This window comes from Haliotis rufescens, unplaced genomic scaffold (genome assembly GCF_023055435.1).
Source record: "Haliotis rufescens isolate VD_foot unplaced genomic scaffold, xgHalRufe1.0.p SCAF_3, whole genome shotgun sequence".
Classification (NCBI taxonomy): domain Eukaryota; kingdom Metazoa; phylum Mollusca; class Gastropoda; order Lepetellida; family Haliotidae; genus Haliotis; species Haliotis rufescens.
In genome coordinates, this window is record NW_025964001.1 from 37,605,042 (window position 1) to 37,629,054 (window position 24,013).

A 24,013-nucleotide genomic window follows, 5' to 3' on the forward strand; every position below is an offset into this window, starting at 1 on the left:
AATATCATGGCGGGAGACACCAGAAATGTAGTGCTGACTACGGCGTAAAACACGTACTTTTACACCAACACGCATCTGCAGTGAACAGTGCAGGGAATATGCACAGGCCCCCCTTGATTCATTTGGAGTGCTGCTTTAACACTTTAAACACGCGTCGCCCTTTCTAACTACACCAACGTTGTTGTTTTTCGTTCTACATTTACAGCAAGGCACCTCTAGCAGTATCTTCACTGAATTCTCCAAGTAGCGTTCATAGATTATTGTGTAGCTCGTTGTCCCGAAACCTTGGCTATGGCGGTGGATCAATACATTACGCTCTGAGGCAAACAACTAACGTTGCGGGTCAAATTTCTAAACAAAACCATTTACATTATATTATACACAGATGGAAGACAAAATGACTAATTTTGAATGGTTTAGTAATTAATCAATCGGTAACAAAACACTCATGAAAACACCAAGTGTACGCAGTAATACATCTTATACTGAAACACTTTGAAAACACAGATTCTGACTCTAGATACGTAAGAGACTGGAAGCTTTTGTCCAGGTATGACAACGTGAATGAGGATTCAAACTCGGACACTATTATTGCAGTGTTGCTTACCTTCAGGCCTACCACATACTAAGTTCTTTGTTTTCCCAGTTCGCTAAAAATTATTTCCAAGTTCCATTTTGCGTTTTCATAGCGTGCCAGTACAACTGATTTCTAACAAAGTAGACACAATCTATGGATAACCTCTTTGGTTACCGTAAAGGCGACAGGGTCTTTACCGAAACGGCGCCTTTACAGTATACAAAGAAGTTGTTATCCGTACATTGTGTCTATTTTGTCATCCCTCAACTTCTGGGGATCGATGTTCATGATATTAATCACTGGATTGTCTGGCCCAGACTCGATTATTTACAGACCGCCGTCATATAGCTGGAATATTTCTGAGTGCGGCGTTAAAAAACCAACCAACCAACCAACAACTTCAACTTATGCCTATCAAACAATAAATGATTTCTGCCTAACCAGCCATGACGATTTCGATATTCATTTAAAAAAAATTCTAGACCTTGATATGTTTATGGTGATAATTCATCATCGGTATGTTACAGCACGAAATGTTAGGTTAAAAATGAATTCATGTGCATGTTGTATGTTTACGATGGCACTGACTCGGATGTAGGAACAAAAGAATATATGTCCATAGCGAAAGCAATATCATCTTCTCGCAAGACTTTTATAGCCATCGTGTTTCACGGCGGCTACCACTTTGCCGGACGCCTATGTGTTTGTCCTCTATAGTTCTCTCTCACTAACTATTTTAATATTCTGCCTTGAAATTAAACACTTCTGCAAAGCACATCACCCGCATCGCACAACACGTAATATTTATCAAACCAACAAAATGATTAACACACATGTGAATCAAATATTCCTCCCAACATATTGCCCCCAGAGATGTTGCTTTGGGTATATTTACTCGGTACACAAGCGACAGAGCCTTATGAAAATATCCACCGATTTATTGGACAAACATCCCGCATATATATTTGTCTAAGAGGGTGTAATGGCTCGTAAATGTTCCCAATTTCTTTTCAAGTGGCATCTCCGAAAATATCTTACCAAATTCATAGCTTAAACATCACAGAACCTCTAATACAGTCAGTCGGGCTTGTGATTAAAAACGCTTTGTTTGATGCGCCAGTACAACATAGAGCCGGGAACCAATGCAAATATCAACACGGACCCGTTTGGACATTGCTGGTCTATGTTGTATGAACAGAATGGCAAGGCAACCCCACGGAAGCGGCCCTTAAAATGCGGTAATGGGGAAGGATTCTACATAATCCTGGTAAATTAGATTTTGATAGTCTCGGTAGATTGATAGTAGCACGTGTTTGGACGGGTAGGGTCTTGACGATGTAATAAATGAGGCAAGTTCGCATAAGTTCTCACACAGTGACGTAGATTAATACGAGAATTTTAAGCAGTGACACAGACAAAATGGTTCCCCCGAGGGGAGACTGGGGAGGGGTGGGTGTACTGGACGCTACAGACGGGTAATTATGTCGATATAAATGAGAGCGGGTTTATTTTACGGTGCCCCTCAGTGGGTGGCAACAAGCCGAGCTAGTCAGGTCCCAGTTTGACATTACGCTGTGACACGGGGTACAATACAAGGGATGACGAATGATATCTAAGTCATGCGAGATAGTGATTTAAAGGCAATTACAATTCGCTTATCGGGTGGGATCTTGACATTATGTACCCACCCGCAGATAACAGCGACTAGGGTATGTTGGTGAACGAAGGGCATGTTGGGTGGATTAGAAACCAAGTGTGTTGTAGTAGAGGTAACGGCTAGTTTATATGACTCGTTATCCGCCATGTTGTCTGTTGTGCACGGAGTGATGGCGAGAGCCCGAACTACAAGCATACCGGGAAACAATCGGTGGTATATATTTTCGATTTGAAAAAAATGTAGTGATTTTAATGCATCTTATACTTTTTGAGTCAAGTGGACTCTTGAGTTTTGGGGTCCCAGAGTTAATACCAACAGAAAATATATATATAAAGTATTTCTGAAGTCTTACGCAAATAATGGATGGAGTTTTCCTTGTCCGAAACAAAATTAGTGATTCATGGGAAAAATCATTTAGACAGTTAAGTGGGCGCATAGTCTGTCCCCAAGACCAAAGAGAATAAATCAAAATACGAACCCAACTCCAGTCTAGAATGATTTGGCAAGTCTAGTGTGCATCAGCTCTATAAATTCAGCATTGTTTTGATATCCATTTGGATTATATATTTTATTTCGAAGATATACATTTTTAAATAAGATAACGTTATTTCTGGGGCTAAATGTCAATCTAATGGTCACCCTGATGAGGATGCATGCTACCATGGCTACAACTGTATTAGTTTTAACGATTCAAATACCCATATATTTTTACATCCAATGGGAAGATGCCCAGAAGAATGTGTGTCTATTCTCTAGGTGTATGCGTATAGGAAGCAGTATGGTATACCCTGAAATGTATATATTCCTAAACTGATTATGAAATCTACCGTTTACTTTAAATATGGATGTGTTTATTAGCACCTCAACCGGAAGGGAAGTAAACACTTCTAGGACGGACAATAAACTACTGTCGTATTACATTACGTAATTACATTAAGTGCTAAGTAGATATATATATGTTCGGGGAATTATAAGTCATTACTGACGGGAGGGACGTCAGTATTGATGTGGCGAGCAAGCACACAGTTTGTGTGAGAGAATCACCACACAACCTAACAATAATAGTTTTGTTTGTTTGTTGTTTAACGCCGTACTTAGCAATATTCCAGCAATATGACGGCGGTCTGTTAATAATCGAGTCTGGACCAGACAATCCAGTGATTGACATCATGAACCGTGATCTACGCAATTGGGATACGATAGAACAGACAGAGAAAGGGGGTAGACTATTGTTGCCGGATACAAGCTGTTATCATCTCTGTGTCTCCTTGGCTCCGATATCAAACTTATGTACAATCCTTCCCGAGTAAAACTGTAGTGTCCTTGTTGTTGTGTAGCACACACACACACACACACAGTGTTTATAGATGTGAAGTGGTCCAGTCTCAGGGTGAGCTCAGGAGGTATTTCAAAAATAACTTCTTATGTAGGATAGGCCTTGTCCATTTCGAATAGTACACGCTATATATATCGTTAATATATCATGTTATCCATGTTATGTCATACTGTTATCTATATCAGGTTATAAGTTTATATATCACCTTGAACAGTTTACAACTCATGATGTACGATCTATAGGTAGACTAACACTAACACATTTCTTTAAAATAATTGTATTTTTTTTTCAGAAGGACATATCCTCTTTTGCTGTTTTCATCAAGGTTACGAGACTTAGCTTAGTTTGATCTAGACTTGGCAGGACACAGTCTAAAGAGTATTGTGTACGGTCTCTATATCATTACTGTCTATATAGTTTGTTGTACGGTCTATATATTATTAAAGTACATACACTATGTACCGTCTATATATCCATACAATGCATACATCATGCTGTAAGGTCTATATATCATTAGTCTAAGTATACTACTCAAAACAAGTAGAAGAACACCCTCAAGTGGAAGGCGGCGTGTTGCAATACCCACAACCCATGACAGATTAACTATAGCCATATGAAAAGATGGAGTGTTCTTTAACTTCTTTTGAGTAGTATATTATTTTGTACGGTCTGTATGTCATTACAGTCTAAATTTTGTTGTACGGTTCGTTTATTACTACAGTACATACATCGTGTACAGTCTACATATCTATACAATTCATTCATCATTCTGTACGTCACTATTAGTACAGTCTATATATTACGTTTTACACTCTACACGTTGTTTATAAGCCTATAAAGAAAAAGCTGTCGGCTCGGAGTCAGTATACTGTGTTTGAGTTGGATATCCATGTTAAACTGCGGCATGGTATCTCAGTGGGCTACACAATAAAACTGACATTTGTCCCGTACTACAAGCAGACACACACACACACACACACACACACACACACGTGCATGCTCGTCGCTACAAAAGTGGAATAATCTTGAAGGCGACTTTATAGCCCATTTCACCTCACAGTCCATATATCATGTTATACAGCAAGACTAAGAACATAAGACGTGTAAACCCCACACTCGTTGAGCCTCTATACAGAAGGCTTTAGTAATTGGCCTTGTCCCAAGTATTTACTCCTTCATCAGACTATGACAAAACCACGCTGCTGCACGTATCAAATACCCATCTTATATCGTCTAATAGGAAATAAATAATTCCTACCCAGGGATGAATCCTACAACTATCCACCAGAAGATTGAATGAATCTACTCTGTCCTCAGCAATGGTGCAACACCCTCTTATGTACAAGAACCAATGCAGGGCATGTTATATTATACCATGGTCTTGTCCAGTCCCGAGGTCGAAAAGACTCGGGGAACATGGACACACAACTATGGGTTGTACTTACTGTAGACAATGAGTCCCGGACGAGTGAGAAATGACAGGCAGCTATCCAGTTGTGTGAAAGACTCCTGTCTCGAATTCACTGCTCCACAGCGCGATCCGACTCCCCGCGAGCATGCTAGGGTCGCCTTGTCCTGACTTTATGCGTTGTAAACTCTCGTGTGCCCCTCTCTATCTCACGTTGCTGCTATGTGTTGTAGGTAATTGTGCTCTCAAGTCACCCACAACACAAGCAGACGACACAACACGTCTGCAACTTCCCGACCAGCAGACGATAATGAACGTCTGCAACTCGTAGCAGACGACAACGTTATGGTGTGGAGCCCCCTTCAGTGAATGGGGGCTGGTGGCGAGTCAGATTGCCTGGCTAACAGTTGGGGCCTAGGTTTAGAGCAAACACGACAGGCCGTGTGGCCGATACTCCACAGTAATGGCGCAGTCAGAGGGGTCGAGCTGCTGTTTGGTTGTCTATCCTATCACAGCTTCTCTGATGGCACAGCCTCTACAAACAAACCCCTCCAACCACCGATCGGAACAAGACCAGACTCCCTGTTTCCACAACATAGAACAACACACGAGGTTACAGCAAGACAAAGGGTTACATGAGAGCGGCCGTCTGTTCTCAATCGATTACATAAATACAAGCCTAAATGTGCTTAGGTGGATTATAAGCCTGCGGTGTTCGATTGCAGTGCAATGATAAGATTGTCTCCTGGCGGCAAGAGGATTACTATCTTACCTCTCATTGTACACTTCTTAATCAACACGACTGATAATAATTAAGCAGCGAGTCGCTGTCTTTAACGTTGCCTCATAGCCAGCCACAACGTACATGGTATGGCTCGCTGGCGTTCACGTTGTAATTATTTAGTGCAGTCATGGGATTTTTGGGTGACGGGATACTTTCTTGTTCACATTTCCAAACGGATGATACACAGGAACGATTGAGATAATAAAAAACACATTCTTTTCTCACTAAACTTATTTTACTGATGATACAGTTTTAGCAAGCGCTCATGATGTCAATCACTGGAATATGTGGTCGAGACTCGATATTTTTACAGACCGCCGTCATATAGCTGGGATATTGGCGAGTGCCGCGTTAAACACCAAACAAAGCGAACAATTCATATGAAGTTTATATATTTCAGGTTATCTATTGCTAATCCGTTACAAAACACTTACTTCACCCCACGTCCTCTTCCATCTTAGACTTGCACAAGTCTGTAGGGCAATAATTATCAGTTTAAATGACAATTTCTAGATTATGTAACAAATAAGAACAAGTTGTCCCTATGTACTGTCCACATATCTAGACTCGCCTATTGTGAGGATAGAATTACTGCACATCCATGGACTTTTCTTTCAGTACAGCCATGGAGCAAGGCTACTTCAGCCTCTACATCAGGAGGAGCAGCAGCAGCAACAGCAGCCCGCCACAGTCACGACTACCGAGACTGGAGATGATGCTACATTAACATGTAGAGTAATAATGACACCTTGCAGATGAAGTTAAAGACTCAATCTTTCGCACAAGTTTCCCTCGTTCCAATCCCCAGGAGATGGTGAACACTTTCATCTGTTTGGTTGAGGGAAAGGGAGAAAGTCTTCCCGAAAGGGTTCCAGAATTATTGTACATACAGTATATTGTTATAACAGCTTTTCAAAACCATCTTGATTTAACTCTGAAAAGACCACATACGTGGTAAAATATAAACTAAGTACGTACTGCCTAGTTCCTTTAAAAGCGACATCAATACCTGTCTCATAACACACGCTTGAACTTCCATATACATTGACCTGGATCCACACCATAGCCTTCGAAAATTAACTCTACTTTTTAAATTATTCCAATTTCACCATCTTGTCATTTGCTAACAAATGAACAGCATCAACGACACATGATACGGGGTTTCATTTCCGAAATGATATTTTGGTTAGCGTTAATGGTGAAAAAACATAAAAGACTCGCATCATGAATAACCGGCATTGATGCTGGATGACGCGAAAGGGCCACTCCATGGCCCCAGCCTCCAAACGAAGCAATTTCATTTTTAAATGGGCACTCTTAAGATTAATGGACCCAGATTACAAACACCGCGAACCGTGAATAATCCATGACGACACACGATGTGAAAATTTGAAAAAAACATAAACTTGGGGTTACGTTGCGTGTGACCTTTTCCGTACATCGGTTGTAGACTGTCTGTTAAACTATGCAATGTTTTCATACACCTCTCCCTATTCTGTAGTTTAGAATGTCGTCGCATAGTTTCCGCTTCGTTAGGTCAGGGATTATGCCTGTGTTATGATATCACTATATTTATGGGGGCTCGATTTAATGTTCTGGGCATGGAAGGATGTAAAGTTTCGGGGTGATTTCAACCAAGACGGCCCGGCCCGTACACGTGGGTAGCTGTGCGTAACCCTGAACCAGGGAAGAGGTTGGAGGGAGGGAGGGAGGGGTGGGGGAGCGGTGGTTGATGGGGTTGTATGTGTGTGGTAGATTGTCAAACATAATGGGTTTTTTAAAACTTCAACATCATATTCGTGTAGAGGCGAAATAGTCCAGAACGTCGTTTGCTGGATAGTTCATTACTCAAGCACGCACGCACGCACACACGCACGCACTCGCGCACTCGCGCACGCACACACGTAGACACGTACACGTACTCCCTGGACATTACAGTCTTGTTCTCGCCTTGTCAGCACCATACCCGTGCTCGTGGGTTTCACCAAAGTGGTAACTTCTGGTACCCGTATCACTTCGGGCTTTCCTCCCACATCAAGCTGACACGCCGCGATATAACTGGATTACTGTTAAACGGCATGAAACCCAACTCACTCACTCACTCTTATCTTTGTATGATTGTAGCAATGAGTATTGGATGGTCACAATGCGTGTCCGGCATGATATGTTTTCGTGACATGGTGTCCTGCCGGCAAGGATCGTTTCTCGTGCTTTCAACCACAGAACAGCCAAGCCAAGATTCAACTATTTCCAGGCTAGCGTCACAGCTGTAACACTGCTGACATCTGCGTAAAACAACATTCACTTACCCACTCTTCTGTACGTGAAGAAAAGAGGTGCAGCATCAGTCCTCTCCAAAACGAAACAAAACAAGTAAACAAGACAAATATATAGATATACCACGTGAAGATCGGGCTAGAAATGATCTTCAGCAACCTATGCTTGTCCCAAGAGTCGACTTACGGGATCGGGTGCTCAGGATCGCTGACTTGGTTGATGCATGTCATCGTATCCAATTGCGTTGATCGATGCTCATGATGTTAATCACTGGATTGTCTGGCCCAGATTATATATTTACCGCCGCCATATACAGCTGGAATATTTCTGTGTACAGCCTTAAACAACAAACAAAACAATCTACAGTTAACTACGGTTATAACGAACTCAAAGGGACCACTAATTTTAGTTCGTTATAACCGTAGTTCGTTATAAGCATATATACAGTATAACTACAGCAAATAATCGGGGCAAAAAAAGTAAGTTCGTTATATCCGTCACTTCGTTATAATCGTGTTCGTTATAAACGTAGTTTACTGTATATCAATAGAAGAACCAAACCTAGCCTTGCTCCAATTGGATGTACAGTAATTCTATCCTTATAATAGGCAAGTCTAGATAAGCGGACATTATAAGGACGCAAGTCTTTAGTAGGGACAACTTGTTCTCAGTATTTCTATAATCTAGGAATTATGATTTAAACTTATAACCATTGCCTAAGAGACTTGTGCAAGTCTGTCCCAATCCCATGACTTCAGTGGCTACCATCTAGTCAAGACGCAAACGCCATTGACCAAGGGCAGATAATTCGTGTGAATGTTTTGCTTTTATCAAACGTCCCTAATTGTCCGCGACAAGAAGGAAGATTAGTGTTATCATCTGCAGTTAAGTATTTCCGACCTTAATGTGTTTGCTGCGGGTTACCTATGGAGTCGACTGAGTGGTGGACTTAGCCGTCGCAGCATGACGGGTCGGATTAGGTACGGGGAGGTCACGTGGTGGGAGATACCGTGGTCGACGATGTCGCTATGTCGTTGACAACGAGGTATACACCCTGGTGGTGTTTGTAGCAACGTCGGTATCCTGGCTATCAGACAGCGATATTCTCACTTTCGAGAGCAAAGAAGCTAACAGCGTTGCCCCATGTGATTCCACGGAAGATCAAAGTTTGCCTGTTGCTGAGACAGTCCCTCAAGCCGCTTCAGCCCCTACTCGTGCGTGACAGGCTCACCGTCTGCACGAACCCTACTTAGCGGCGCAAACTTAGCGATATAAATGAGAGATGAGATGAGGGGTCGGGCACCCAGCCCAGGGGTCAGGCATCTGTGGTGTCGCCCCCACATGGCTCGCAACGACTTTGTCGCCGTTGCTATATTAATTAATGACATTATGAAGGTTGCACAGCAAGGTCATCGCCAACGGAGGCTGTGGGTAGTCTAATGGTTAACGCGTTCGCTCGTCACGCCGAAGGCCCGGGTTTAATTTCTCAAAAGGTACAATGTTAAACCCATTTTTGGTTTCTCACGCTGGTGGAATATTTAAAAAAAAGCGACGTAGAACATCACTCATCGTCACCTGTGAAGATCAGGGTTAGAATTGGTCTTCAGCAACCCATGCTTGTCGTAAGAGGCGACTAACGGGATCGGGTGATCCTGACTCGCTGACTTTGTTGATGTATGACATCGTATCCCAATTGCATAGATCGATGTTCATTTCTGGTTCTGATTCGAGTATTTGCGAACCACCGTCGAGTGTTCAATAACAAACAAACTCCCATCGTCATTACTCTCACACAGGAGAGGTTGGGTCGCCTTGTGGTTAAAGTGTTCGTTTGTCACGCAGAAGACCTGGGTTCGATTCCCCAAATGGGTCAATTGTGTTAAGCACATTTCTGGGTTATGGCTGGAATACTGCGAAAAGGGCGTAAAACCATACTCACTCACTACTCTCACACATCACCATTATTCCCACTATGCTTGTGATTAGAGGCTACAAAATGGATTGGGTGGTGCTGGCTGTCTTAGTGTATCATCTTACCCAAAAACCCTACACTCGCGATACATTTTACTTGATTCAAAATATCTGTCATATTCGACGGGGTGTATATGAGACTATTTCATTGACATAAATAAATATTTTGGGGCATGTCAAAATAGACTACCGTTATCTTTAGTATACATACGAAACGTCATGCCAAAACACGTTACCAGTCATAGCCGTTCCCTTATTACTTTTCATCAGTATATAAGCTCATATGAACGTCATTGAACCCCCCATGGTATTACGCCGCTTTCAGCTATTCCTGATTTCCAGCAATTGTACTTCGGGTAGCCTTGCTCCAAGGCTGTACTGACTGGTAAGTCCATTGATGTTTAGTAATTCTTTCCTTATTACAGGCAAGTCTAGATAAACCGACAGTACTGGACGCCAGTCTCTTATAGGGACAACTTGTTTATATAATCCAGAAATTATGATTTAAATTAATAATTCTAGCCATAGAGACTTGTGCAAGTCTATACTTCGGGCAGCCGAGTCGGGCCTCATACATTGTAAATCATAAGGTTGAAATACACAAGTCCGTCAGTACTTAATCTGAGGACCGTTTAGCAAGTTGTTGATAAGAGCGTAGAGTGTTGTTTCGTCCCCGGTCCCGTCCTGCACACATTCCCCGCCCCCTTCCCCTCATGTCCGTCCCACCCCACTGTCCCCTCGTCCCCTCCTACATATGTTACCCCATGAATGACGAGGTTTTGTTTGGGTGGCACGGCAGTAATGGGGGACAGCGTCTAATCCCGTCTGTCATTCACAGCAGCATGTCTCCCCATAACCGATATCCACTCACTAACGCTCTCTCACAACTCAAATATTTCTCCAGTGAGTAGGAAACACGGAGATGTATGTGAAAACAGCCGTCTTTTTATGCGCATGTTGAGCGACCCCTTTAGGAGATTTATACCCCGCTCCCCTCACCCCAGCGTTACCCGACGAGTGTGTCAGGTTTGGGAGATTATGTGTTATGTGCTGTGTTGAGGTTGGTCATATGGTGCCCTGTTTACTGATTCTGGTGGCGAGACGTAATCTTCAAGAGATAGCAGTCGGATTATAGCAAAGGTCATGTCGAAGTGGGTATTATAAAGTTCATTTTATTCAAGGGACACAGCAAGCCATACAAGCAGGTAATCGGTTATATCGTGCTGCACCACACTGTGTTTGTAAATAACGCCCATTTAAACTACATTACATCGTACAATGTAGTTTTAAATAAGTTAAACATCACATGAGTGAGTGTGTGGTTGAGTGTGTGGTTGAGTGAGTGGTTGAGTGAGTGGTTGAGTGAGCGGTTGAGTGTGTGGTTGAATGTGATGTTGAGTGTGTGGTTGAGTGGTTGAGTGAGTGTTTGAGTGAGTGAGTTGTTGTTTGTTTGTAGTTTAACTCAGCAATATACCTTTCCAGGCGCTTGTTCTTGTACATTGGGCTTCTGTGAGTGAGTGAGTGAGTGCTGACGGCATCACATGCCTGATGACGCGATTGCGAAATCGGCACCGTTGGAAGCGCTCGTTAAATATCTAAAATCACCATCATCATCATCATTATCATCATCATCATCATCATCATCAACTCCGTACAAGCCCCTCCACACCAACCAACTCTCATTAAAGGGCACCTCCACCACACCATCAAATCCTACCCACCTCTACTCACTCCACGTCCCTACTACTCCATAACGGAACGCAGCTTACTCCATGGCCCCACCACCTCGCCCCGCCCACCTCCACTCCACTACTCCATACAACTCTTGATTCACCCACTCCCGTTCCCGATCCACCCCACAAATCTCAACCCTACCGACCTGAAATTTCGGGCCCAAAATCCGTAAACGAAAACAATGTCTGGCCTTAATGTAGATAGAAAAGTTCTTCCCGGGCCGTTCATCATGGGTACTATTTAAAGTCTCAAAGTCTCTCGCTGGTGGAATTTAGTCCCGACGATAGTATAAGCCTGTCAATTATCGAGACGTGTAACTGCAACTCAATTATCGCTTAGTAGATTCTTACAAAGGTGGAGCTGGCCCGAAGGGGAATAGTCTCTATAAGCCTTGTAGTAAATTACACAAGATGACTGGTTCTATGATCAGCAACCGTTCCCCGCCATGGCGGCGTTTACGTGACGAAGTCTATCAGACCGCCCATGTCGCCAGACGTGAGTCGGTCAAGACTACTCAGAATGGCCGAGTTTACACGCTTGCTTGACCACACCAACAAAGGACCTATGACCCTTGACTTCCTAAGCTTAATAGAAAGGACCGTTTGACCGCAAGTGGACAACAGAACCGTGGCCTAGACCGCCAAAGGGTAGTGTTAGAACATTAGGATTTGTTTGTCCTGGGAGGATGTCAACATAGCCTGGGCCGGTTGCAGTGGCCAGGCGACAATGTCCGTGTATGGTGAATGAACTCGTCTCTGTCTGTGGCCACTGTGTAGAGAAGAACAAGTGATAACAGACCATGATCATATCCCCTGGGGGCAGTCCCGGGGGTATCCAGTCCAACTGTCACCCTCCCACTTCACAAGGTCCATGGTAACTCGAGCAGGCTGCCCGTCGCTGACCACTACCCCGCGTAACCTGACCGCCATGTCATTATATTCGGTAACTAGATCTCGACTTCGGGGGAGAAATTCAAACCAATTTTTCTATTATTCCAGAAATTTGATCGATTTCTCAAGGGTGTTCTTTAGATTATATTTTACATTAAACATGATGTCATTTTATCTCGATCTTTCAAAACAAAATGACACGCATTGGATGCTGATAGGATTCCAAAAGGGTATTTTAAAATTACAATAACCAGTCGGATTTTATTTCTGGTGGAAGGGATATTGCGTTACCATACATGGAGATCTTATCGTCGCGAACACAGATGAATTCGAACTACCGTATTTCCTCTATTAGACTATTATGGATTTCCAAAACACGTCGGCCACTAATCGGCGCCGGGTAATACGCTCTGTTCAAAATAGAAGCCGGGTCTCCAATATTGTGATATGTTGATGATTAATGATGACTGTTTCCTACAGATGTACCAATTCGGTAAGCATAAAACAGAACAGATAATACAGGAAAATACGGTATTCTATTGACAATTAAGTTAAACAGTGAAAAGGTTGGGAAAACAGGCCAAAATAGGCTTACAAGAACGACTACGATAGTTTCAGTGTATAGATATTAACCAGAATTAGTGATGGGTAAATCATCATTTTCATCAGGAAATAATATGATGGATGTCAGACAAACAGCTTCATCATGAAGGCTCTCTATTAAGAAAGACTCGTGTTCATAGCGTACATAGCCCGTAACTGTCTGTAGTTAACATTCGTCGACTGAGTCATGTTTAATGATGATAACGAAGAGAAAAATGAAAGCATTTTAAAGTATAATGCCACGCCCTACATCGTTTTCTGAAAGGCCGGTGAGCTCCGATGGTAGAGGGGTGAATACAGAATACAGATTCTTGCATAGTTTCGTCTAACGCCGGCGCCAGTACGAAGATAATTTCTGACAAAATAATCTCTTATTATTCCGTTTCATATTTTGCCCTGCATGCATGCACACCTGTTGCCGTACCAAGCGGTGCCAAGGGGCTGTGCCTGACAGACGGGGTGCAAACACCCGCGCCTGTATACAAATGTTGTTTTTTTTCTCATGCTGTGTTATTTTGTGGTTATGCTGTTTTCAAGGTTTATGTGACGTTCGCACAAAATAACCAAACAAAAACAATATGGAAGTGACGTCATTTCAGATTGTGACGTCATGGTTGACGGTCACGCTTTTAAGCCCCGGTTACACTATCAAAAACTTTGATTAAAAACTTGGTTAAAGAAATATTTCTTGGTCCAATTTGGGCTGTTTACACTCATGAACATTTTTGACAGACCGTCAAAGTTTTGGCGTGAATTATATTGCCAAGATGGATGCTACTGACAGAATGTTTTGCTGTTGTCATGTGTATTTTGTGTATTGCCATGTTGAGAAGGCGTTGTCGGGGTAGGCAAGGGCATATCTGGTCCCGAAAATAGCTGCTCGTTGTTGAACCAGATCAATTAATTCTTCCAACATCTCGCCAGTCCAAAATAGTTGGCTCGTTTTGACGTGACTCTGTGCACTTCCGGTTGAACAGGGGTAAATGTTCCTTGCTTTCTGATTAGCTAAACTAAATCAACGTCATCAAACTTTGATCCAAGTTTCACGAGAAAATAGGATCGGTTTCCTTTCTATCAAAGTCAATACGGCAAATAACACGCGGCATAAAACAGTACTCACTCATGCACTGTTCAGTGAGTCCGCAGTCATAGTGCTAATATCACTTTGTTGAACGGACCGTGATCACCCGAGAACACTGACACAATAATCGTTCTAAGGTTTCTCCATATACCAAGAATCACGATGATTGCAATAACTGGGATACTTCATTCTGTCTTAGTTGATGCATGACATAGTATCCCAATTGCGTAGATAGATGCTCATGATATCAATCACTGGATCCAGTGGATCTGGTCCAGATTATGTACAGATCGTCGTCATATAGCTGGAATATTGCTGAGTGCGGCGTTAAACAAAAAAACCCAAACAAACAAAACCTCATTCTATCAAACAGCTGCAATTCTAGTTTACGACAAGGGGTTAACAAATGCTTAAAGAATAATTTAGTACATGTCTGTCTGTAAATAATAATTTTAATTGTTTGTATTTACTTTCGAAATTTCAAAACCAAATAATATTTTCATGTTTTTTTCTGACAGTTATTTATTGTTCCCTGCTAAAAAATGCACAAAACTGACAAGTTGGCACAAATGAAATTAAATATAAGTATGTAATTATCTATGTTTATCTATGCATCTAGTAGCATCATAACTCTCATCATATCCCTTGGCCAGGATATTGAAATATTGATATCCCCATCATAAGAGGGTGGATTCAGTGGCTGGTCAGCGTCCGGCTGGCGTCAGGTAAAGTAGGCGATAGATTGCATTACAGGTGAGTGTTCCAGGTCAGACCAGGTAGACCTACCTGAAACATCACAGGTGCATTACAGGTGAATGTTCCAGGTGAGGCCAGGTAGACCTACCTGAGACATCAGAGGCTGAGTGAATTTGTAAATGACGTCGTTAATCACCTGTTGATGATCAAAGGTTAACTTGCGATGGTGTAGATGGCCAGGAATGCGTTGTGGCCTCGGACAGGGGTCATTTTCACGTGATCTGGTTGATGAGAGAGGTGAACATGCCAACACACTGGAGTGGGGAAACACTAGCTTCTGGCGTCGTCTAACAAACCTTACTCAGATATCTGATACAACGTGTGGATACAAGCCAACATGTTCTATCTTTCTTTTGTAAATTTATCTCAAAGGGATAAGCTTATCTTCTTTATGCAAGGGAGCGATCTTTGTGAGCCACTGGTGGAACGCCGCTCTGGACTAAAATGTTACGTCATTTGAAAATGCGTTGTGCGCTTGTGGGCTTCGCCGTATTAATATTAAACTAAGTTTAAGTGGGTGAGTTTGGTTTAACGCCGCTTTGAACAGTATTCCAATCCTTGTGTCAGCTTGGTGTGGGAGGAAAGCCCAAAGTGATGCAGGTCTTGGACTTTTACCATTTCGGTGAAACGCACGAGCACGGGTATGGTGCTGACAAACCTAGAAACATAATAAGGGCGAAACGGGAGTTGAACCCTCGATCGGCGACTAACGGGATCGGGTGGTCAGGCTCGCTGACTTGGTTAATGCATGTCATCGTTTCCCAATTACGTGGATCGAGTCTCATGATGTCAATTACTGGATTGTCTGATCCAGACTCGATTATTTACAGACCGCCGTCATATAGCTGGACTATTGCTGAGTGCGTCGTTAAACAACAAACAAACAAACAATGTTTCCGGCATGCCCAAGGGACGCAACTCTGCACATCGAATAGCGGTGCCTTAGGCGACTGGGCCAACCGTGCTCCCAAAGGTTTAAACTCGACGGGGATGTTTGCATTGAATCATATTTGATAATACGTTTTGTATACTGCAATGTACAAGATGCCATACAAATGTGACCTGTATGAACACTATGTTAGCATGTGAACTGTACACACCCATTACAGCACGCCATTTCTTTTTCTAACAGTGTCAACATGTCCGTAGGTACGAAGGCTGGTCAGAAAGTTCTAAGCCTGACTAACTTTCAACTATGAGCCATAACAAAGTGAACTAGTCAATGTAGTACATTGTTTGAGTAGTTCATTGCAATTGTATTTAGTCTGTTGAGGCCGTTTGTATATTAGTGACAGCCAGTTGAACGTGATTGAGGTCCAAATCATGGACACAGAAATGGAAAAGAACGAGTACAGATCAGTCATCAAGTTTTTGACTTTAGAGAAAAGTGGTCCCCAAGAAATTCATGACCGCGTGTCACAAGTGTATTGGGATAAGTACCCTAGCTATTTCACCGTTACACGTTGGAGAGCTATGTTTAAGGCTGGGAGGACAAGCCTTGATGATGACCCTAGGTCGTGGAAAGCGCTGTAACGACAACGATGACCTCAAAGGTGCCGTGAATAGGTTTTTCAGGGTGGCTTCAGAAAACGTCTTCCTGAGTGGAATTGAAAAGCTTCACTATCGGTATGAGAAGTGTGTTAAAAAGCATGGAGACTTTGTTGAAAACTAAATCTGAAAACACTTTCACAATTGTTGGTTTTGTTTGTTAATCTCAGCACTTTTTGACCAGCCCTCGTATAACGGCCTTGTACAACATATACAGACAAATTTGAATTATTTTCTTGGTCTTTCAGAAAAGCTGAAATGGATATTTGAATGTTTACAGATATGTGCTTCAAGTTTAATATCAACCGTGTGACAGGTTTCTGTGTACAGTCCTTCTAAAACATAAGTGACATCATACACATCAATGCGGTAACTATGATGATAATAATTTATGAATCGCCAGGCTCCAATTCGCGTATTTGTAGCAGGCTATTACCTTGGTGAGTCAGTGTAAGTCAAATCTCATTTCAGTTACCTTCACAGTATACAATCCAATCACCATACTAGGAACAAAGAATTTTCAGGTACATTGCTATCTCCTCCTACCGGGTACCCATTCATTGCTCGGTGAAACACATGCACATTTCAAATGAGGTAATCTTGCAAAAGGGGCACCACGTGTTTAGCATTCTGTGTTAAATAACCCGACTGCATATTTATACAAACTGTATCTAGTAACGCAGGAAAGTAATTAACTCGGACATTCAATTATCTCAATGAATAACATTTCGGAGATTGTTTGCATTGCTTTTCCACCACGTCCAACATCCCGTGTCTATATCATCAGGCGAAACTCTCCCTCGTATACAACACGTGCAACTGGCTTAAAAAATTACAAAAATCCAATTTTCCGGCAAATACGTGTTATTTTACGAAGCGTGAAAAAGAACCGTTATGTTTGAAAATGTTTCTTTTAATTTATTTCCAGGCAATTTTTTCCCACTTACACACAGCTGACTGAATTTCGATATATTTGAAATCAGCACTTTTTAAAGTCAAAGCTTTCAAGAGCTTATGTATACTCTCCAATCTATTTCACATAAATATTTGGTTTCCGTATTCAGGTTCCGGCAAGCTTGGCGGTAATTAACAGAGAAGAGATTCAGAGACGTGAAGCAGATCCTTTCGCTACTGCAGTGGAGCTTAAATCACATCCATATGAGACGTGGCCTAACACAATTAACACATATAAAACACAATAACACATGAAGAGACCTGGTCTCACAAGGAAAATGTCAGAGAACAGAAGGGCATGCTATATCGGCGGCTTGCTCCCGGGGCAGGGCAGACTAGCATACAGACGCGCCAGTTATATTGAGGACTATGCCATTATAGAAACAATGGCAATAAATGCTCTCGCAGACAAATAAATACCGGAGAATTGGCCACATCTGGGCAGTTTTGCCAAAACAGTGGAACCATTTCCGTAACGCCAGAGCTCGGAGGAAACCCCCTCTCGACAGAGAGAGGTCGGCAGGGGAAGACTGAGCGACGTATATCGACTGTTTGACGCGATCTCGGACATTCCTGATAGTCGGTAACCCCTTCCCCTCCACGATGGCGCAATGCCCGCCAAGTCTGCTATAATCCCTTAAACATGTCACACACAGTGTTAGACCGTACAAATATAAGCATTTGTCAAGCGGACAAACCTTTAAGAAAATATGTTAAATATTTAAAACTATTTATCGACGGGTACGCATTTATAAACGGCGTTTTATCTCAGGGAGGTTAAATTAAGGTAGATGCGTATTTTTATTTTTGTTAAGAGGGGGTCATTTTGGCATGGTGTTGATCATACAAATATAAGTATTTTAGCGAGCGAACCTTTTAGAAGATATGTGGAATGTTAAAACAATTCATCGATTGGTACGCATTTTTGAACAAAGTTTTATCTCCTGACTGATAATGGAAGTCATATGTGGTGTTTTTCGGAGGGGATAATTTTGGCAACTTCGGTGTTCCATATGATGTAATCATACCTCGTCGATAACGACAGACAATCAGCTTGTTGTAGTCTGAGAACCAAAGGCTGTTCTGCCATTGGGTTTCAAGACCGGAGACGAAGACAGACGATCGGGCGGCGCGTACATTGATTAGGTAAACACATGTTACAGCATCTTGCCCGTGGGGAGAGGGGTCGGGGAAAGCGCGCATCCCCTCCCCAGGGATGGGCATTAGGTCGTGACGTAACCCCCTAACACGAGTTCGTGTTTCTTTGTTCGGCCCCTTTCATGTTGGGGCGTCGGAAACGCATGGATGCAAAGTATCGCTGGAATAGCAACGAGCTTCCTTACATAACTAGCGGCTATTGATTGTAAAGTTACGCCTGTTTTGGAGTATCGCTGTTCAAATGCTATGAAAATAGTGTGTATGGTAAGGTTTTGTTTCTGTTTCAAGGCAGTTATATTTGAAACGAACGAGTTGTAAGTAGAAGGACAGATGGATTCCTGTGAATGATTGACAATGACGAGGTCTTCGCCTCAGCAACAGGGGGTTTTATAGCTTCGTCGTCGTTGTCGTTTCTGGTAAAAACACACACCAATAGTTTAAACCTGTACAATGAAGCCTGGAGCTTTTACATGCATCTAACGAAGGCGTGGATGCATGTTCCTATGTTCCTATAAGCTTGAAAGTTGGATTTGATCAAACATTACAAACGTTATCAGAGCGTTACTAGTCTGAAAACAGTCGCCGAAACACTGCAAACTTAAGGTACAAAACTTTGATAAGCTCCCCGTATCTAATACATCACCATCGAATAACCATTTCTTGTTTGTTTAATTGTTACCCAACATCAAACATGGGTGTGTTCCTTCTTTGGCCCGGTAGTTTATTTTGAACAAATAAAACATTTCAGGCTACAGGGCATAAACAATTATTTCGTCGTATATATTTGTCAGCTCTAAGGAACTACCGAGTGTGTTTGAAAGGAAAAGAAAATACCCCGCGGTAAATGTATATTTGTTTATTTGATATCTCCTAATGTAGTAGTTTGTCCTTGATTGTGAAATCACAATTTTAACAACATTCTAAACAAGGAGGCCGCAATTTTGTCGAAAATGTCAAACTATTCTTTTGATGTTAGCTCACAGGCGCAAAAGCAACCGTGCTCTATGCAGAGGTTAGATACATCACCGACGCGCTTGTTTATTAGTCGCTATCTTCCCCGAGGCATACATGCATTTGCTGTGCGTGTATTTCAACTTTCAGAATAGGTCATTATTTTACGGGCGCTTCAACGACAATGACTCAATATAAATGTTTGTTTGTTGTTTAAAGCCGCATATGACGGCGGTCTGGACCAGACAGTCCAGTGTTTGACAACATGAGCATCGATCTATGCCATTGGGATATGACCTGCATCAACCAAATCAGCGAACCTGACCACCTGATCCAGTTAGTCGCCTCTCACGGCAAGCATGGGTTGCTGAAGACCAACTCTAACCCGGGTCTTCACGGGTTTATGTAAAAACATGCAAGTATATGATACAAGTAAAACCAGTGAACGAGAGAAATGTATATCACATTATGACAATTGAATATGAACATGAGGTATTTTGAATCGTGAAGTGTTTTTCCTTTTGATTAACGGCATTTTAGCCTATTTATACAGTATATTGCGGCTTCAGTCTGTTATGACAAATATGCTGGACCCATTCGCCACAGTGCCTGCGTTTTGAGTCCGATTCAACTGACACGTCGCTAAAAATAGCCCTCTTGTCCCATTACATCCACGTGTGAGATACATTCTCGGGAAAATCAACGACAACAGTGTTGGATATGGTATGAATCATAATAAGATGAGATATGTATGATACACTTGATAATTGAAGGTCGTGGAACCCTGATAATGACATTGTAACCAGGACATCCAGAGTTGTTCCCCTTAGAAAATACTCGTTTGTACTTTCAGTAGCGGAACAAGCCGAGAGGGTCCGAGCGATTGAACTCGATGCGAGGACCATATATTCAGATTGTGTGACCCCCCTCTAGTCATGACTGATAGTGTGGTGCTGTTTCTATAGCGGTCAGTATTCCAACTCACTCACTCTGAGAGTGGGTATTCTTTTTTTAAGAACCTTGGCATAATTGCACAACCAGCTTTCCGCTATAAGTTATACGCTGTGCTCAAACCTATGTCAAACACTTTTATTTAGATTTGACGAGAGACTTTCACAGAGTCGTAAGAAGAAGAAGAAGAAGAAGAAGAAGAAGAAGAAGAAGAAGAAGAAGAACAACAACAACAACAACAACAACAACAACAATGATACGTTATTTTTACCCCGGTCAATGGATCAGCGTGCATTTGATTTTCATTCTCAGCTTCCTGGGGAGTATACAAGCCAAGCTGCCTGTGAGGCGCCAGAAGGTTTAACGGTCACCATCTTATCCTACCGGGAGCCAATTCACTGAGGCATATTCCAAACAAAGTCTCTTGCCTAAGGAGACGCCACCTGTGCTGCAGTGTGGAGCTCAAGAAACCCTCAGAAGTGAAGCTGCCGAACACGGTGAACCATTCAACTACTCTCCGCCGTATTAAATTCGCAGTTGATATGCACATTCCTGTGGGGATAAGTGCATATGTTAATTTCATAGCTAGGCTATCTAATGAAATAATAACCTATCTTTTTACTGATATCAATAAATAATTCGAAATAATTCGAAAACGTGATCCCAATCAGAGCTTCACTACCAAATGCTCGTGTCAAAACTCATTGTCAACGAAGCGTCGTAAAATATATACCTTTTACACGTGAAAAGCACTTTTTGATCATGAAAAAGTACAAGAGGCTGATTTTACACCCAACATCTCAGCCAGTTCCTAATTTATACATATTCTTTAAAATAGTAAGGGATACACTGAAATAACTTGTAATTGACGAATTAGTTTCTAGTAATAACAATGAACTTATTTGGAACACATTACTACCGGAAGTAAAGCATGGCGTTAGATGTTAGGAACGCCAACAATGTTAAGGGAGGATAGGTATAAGATCATTCATCTTCCCGAGGCAAGGGCGTTAACTGTTTATAACAGTCCAGTTACCACCCTGGCCTAACTAGGCTGGAATTCCGGAGTTATATTTTGGCTGGATTAACGAGTCTGTGCATAGTCCGATCAAGATTACGTATCAGACTAGACATCCGGTTCGTAAACAACATGAATTTCAACGTGTAGATTTCTGTCGACTGCAGGATTTGCAAAGCATGTGTACCATCAACTGGGCATCGGCAGACATTTTTCCAAACCTTTTCATGTTTTGAATCAAGGTGCTCAAGTGATTTGATGCATTTCGCGGGGAAAGACCTGCTTTATTACAAATATAGATCTTGATTATCGATCAGATCGTTTTGACAGGGCGCCGCCATTTTGTTTGAAGCAAATGCACTGATATGAAAGTGGAATCTGATTGGTCAATAGGAGGGACACAGATCTACGAAATTCCAGCCTAGTTCGGCAAGGGTGGACACTGGACTTTTAAAGTCAGTTAACTGCCTTGCCTCCGTAAGATGGGGTAAAATGGGAAATTTCAAAGTTGAGGTTATTGGATCAGTAGTGCGTAATACCGCCACGATTTGTCAAACATTCATTCACCTGACAAGGCATACTACGTATGTGTCTCCCAATGGCGATTTCAGGGCGTCTGTCTCACTCCTCTGGTAGCGCTTGGCCAAGGTCAGCCAACGTGGTCGGCGCCCTGTGACGTTGACGCACACGTCTTCCTATCATGACCCAGACGTGTTCAATGAGGGAAGGGTCTGGTCTCATTGCTGGCCATGGCATTATGTGGATGTCGTGTTGCGGGGGTCGAGCATTGACGACTCGTGCACGGTGAGCATGGGCGTTGTCGTCTTGAAAGACAAAACGTCGACCCACACGCCTTGCAAACGGGACAAGGAAAGGTGTCAGTATGTTGTGCTGTTAGTAATGTCCTGTGACCCTTCCTTGCACAAAAGAGAGTGGGATTCGCTCAGTCATAGTGCTGCCACGCCACGCCATAACGATCCACCGCCAAATCTGTCATGAGGTCTCAGGTTGACATTGGCTTGACATTCATTTCGACGTCGCCAGACACGACCACGCCTATCAAAGAAGTACAAAGAAAATCGGGACTCATCTGACAGCATGACCAGCGACGATTACCACAGTTTCGACGTTGAGTGCACCAATGACATCTGTTGTCAAAACGACGATTTGTAAGAGGCGTCGAGCAGGGAGTATACGATTTCTAATCGTCTGACCCGTAACTCGTACTCCATTAGCCTGATGAAAGTTTGCAGCAATTTGATTCGCTGTTTGGGCTCGATATCGTAGAGCCTGGTTTCGAAACAATCGATCCTGTACTCTTGTCGCTGATCTGGGACGCCCTGAAATGGGTCGATCGTCATTTTGGGTTTGCTGGTACCGGTTCCATAGTCTGCTAATCAAAGGCTGTGTAACATTGAACGTATTGGCCACTGTACGCTGACTTCTGCCGGATTCCAGCATGCCAATAGTCGGTAGACACTCCGCGCGTTGCAGACGCCGCATCGCTCGTTCATACACAAACAATGAACGGAATCAAGTAAATCACAATTGTATGGTAAGCAATGGTCCACAGAAATTAATCGACCTTCCTTGAAAGTGTCGAAATCAGGAATGACATCCTACGCACGTGTGACGCTACTGCGTGAGGCACGTGCAAACTATAGGATGTGTTTGTTTTGGTGTTTTACAGACACAAACGTTCTTACATAAGATCTTTGTCGTCAACACTTATATTTGTTCTAATACTTAGTATTAAGGTTTATTTTTCAAGATCCTTACTTCTTTATTAGAGTAGATATTCGGCCCACTAAGCATCATAAATATAGATTACTGAACGAGTCCCCCGTTAGATACCGTTTTTATTGCAGCGGGTGTATTTCAAAACGGATGAGACTTGAAACGAATTATGAAATACACGAGTTGTAATAAAAACGGTGTTTTACGGGGAGGAGTGTAGTAATTTACTTATAACTCAAGTAAAAATTATCGAAATCCAACGTTGAAAACAGACGTTGCCGGAGAAAGGGTGGCGTTTGAATACCACATTCGTAATTGGAGATTCGACCTTAGACTGTTCTCTCAAAGTGCACCAGGCAGTACAGTGCGTAGCTACGTCTACTTGTTTTTTGTTTAACGCCGCACTCAGCAATATTCCAGCTATATGACAGTGGTCGGTAAATAACCGAGTCTGGACCAGTGCGTAGTTTGTTTGTTGTTTTACGCCATACTCAGCAATATTCCAGCTATATGACGGCGGTCGGTAAATAACCGAGTCTGGACCAGTGCGTAGTTTGTTTGTTGTTTTACGCCATACTCAGCACTATTCCAGTTATATGACGGCGGTCGGTAAATAACCGAG

At 42.5% G+C, this 24,013-nt stretch overlaps 1 protein-coding gene across 2 annotated transcripts in view; it reads right to left on the reverse strand.

The window, feature by feature from the left end:
- The window catches only part of LOC124118670 (39S ribosomal protein L14, mitochondrial-like), a 56,082-nt gene extending 50,456 nt beyond the window's left edge, over nt 1-5,626 (reverse strand). Inside the window, exon 1 of one of the 2 annotated variants that reach the window (XM_048402925.1) lies at nt 5,016-5,608. The gene's annotated coding sequence lies outside the window, so the exon portion shown is untranslated. Of the gene's footprint in view, nt 1-5,015 lie in introns of both variants that reach the window. The other variant, XM_046480861.2, reaches the window with a different exon arrangement.
- Between the last annotated feature and the right edge of the window lie 18,387 nt (nt 5,627-24,013).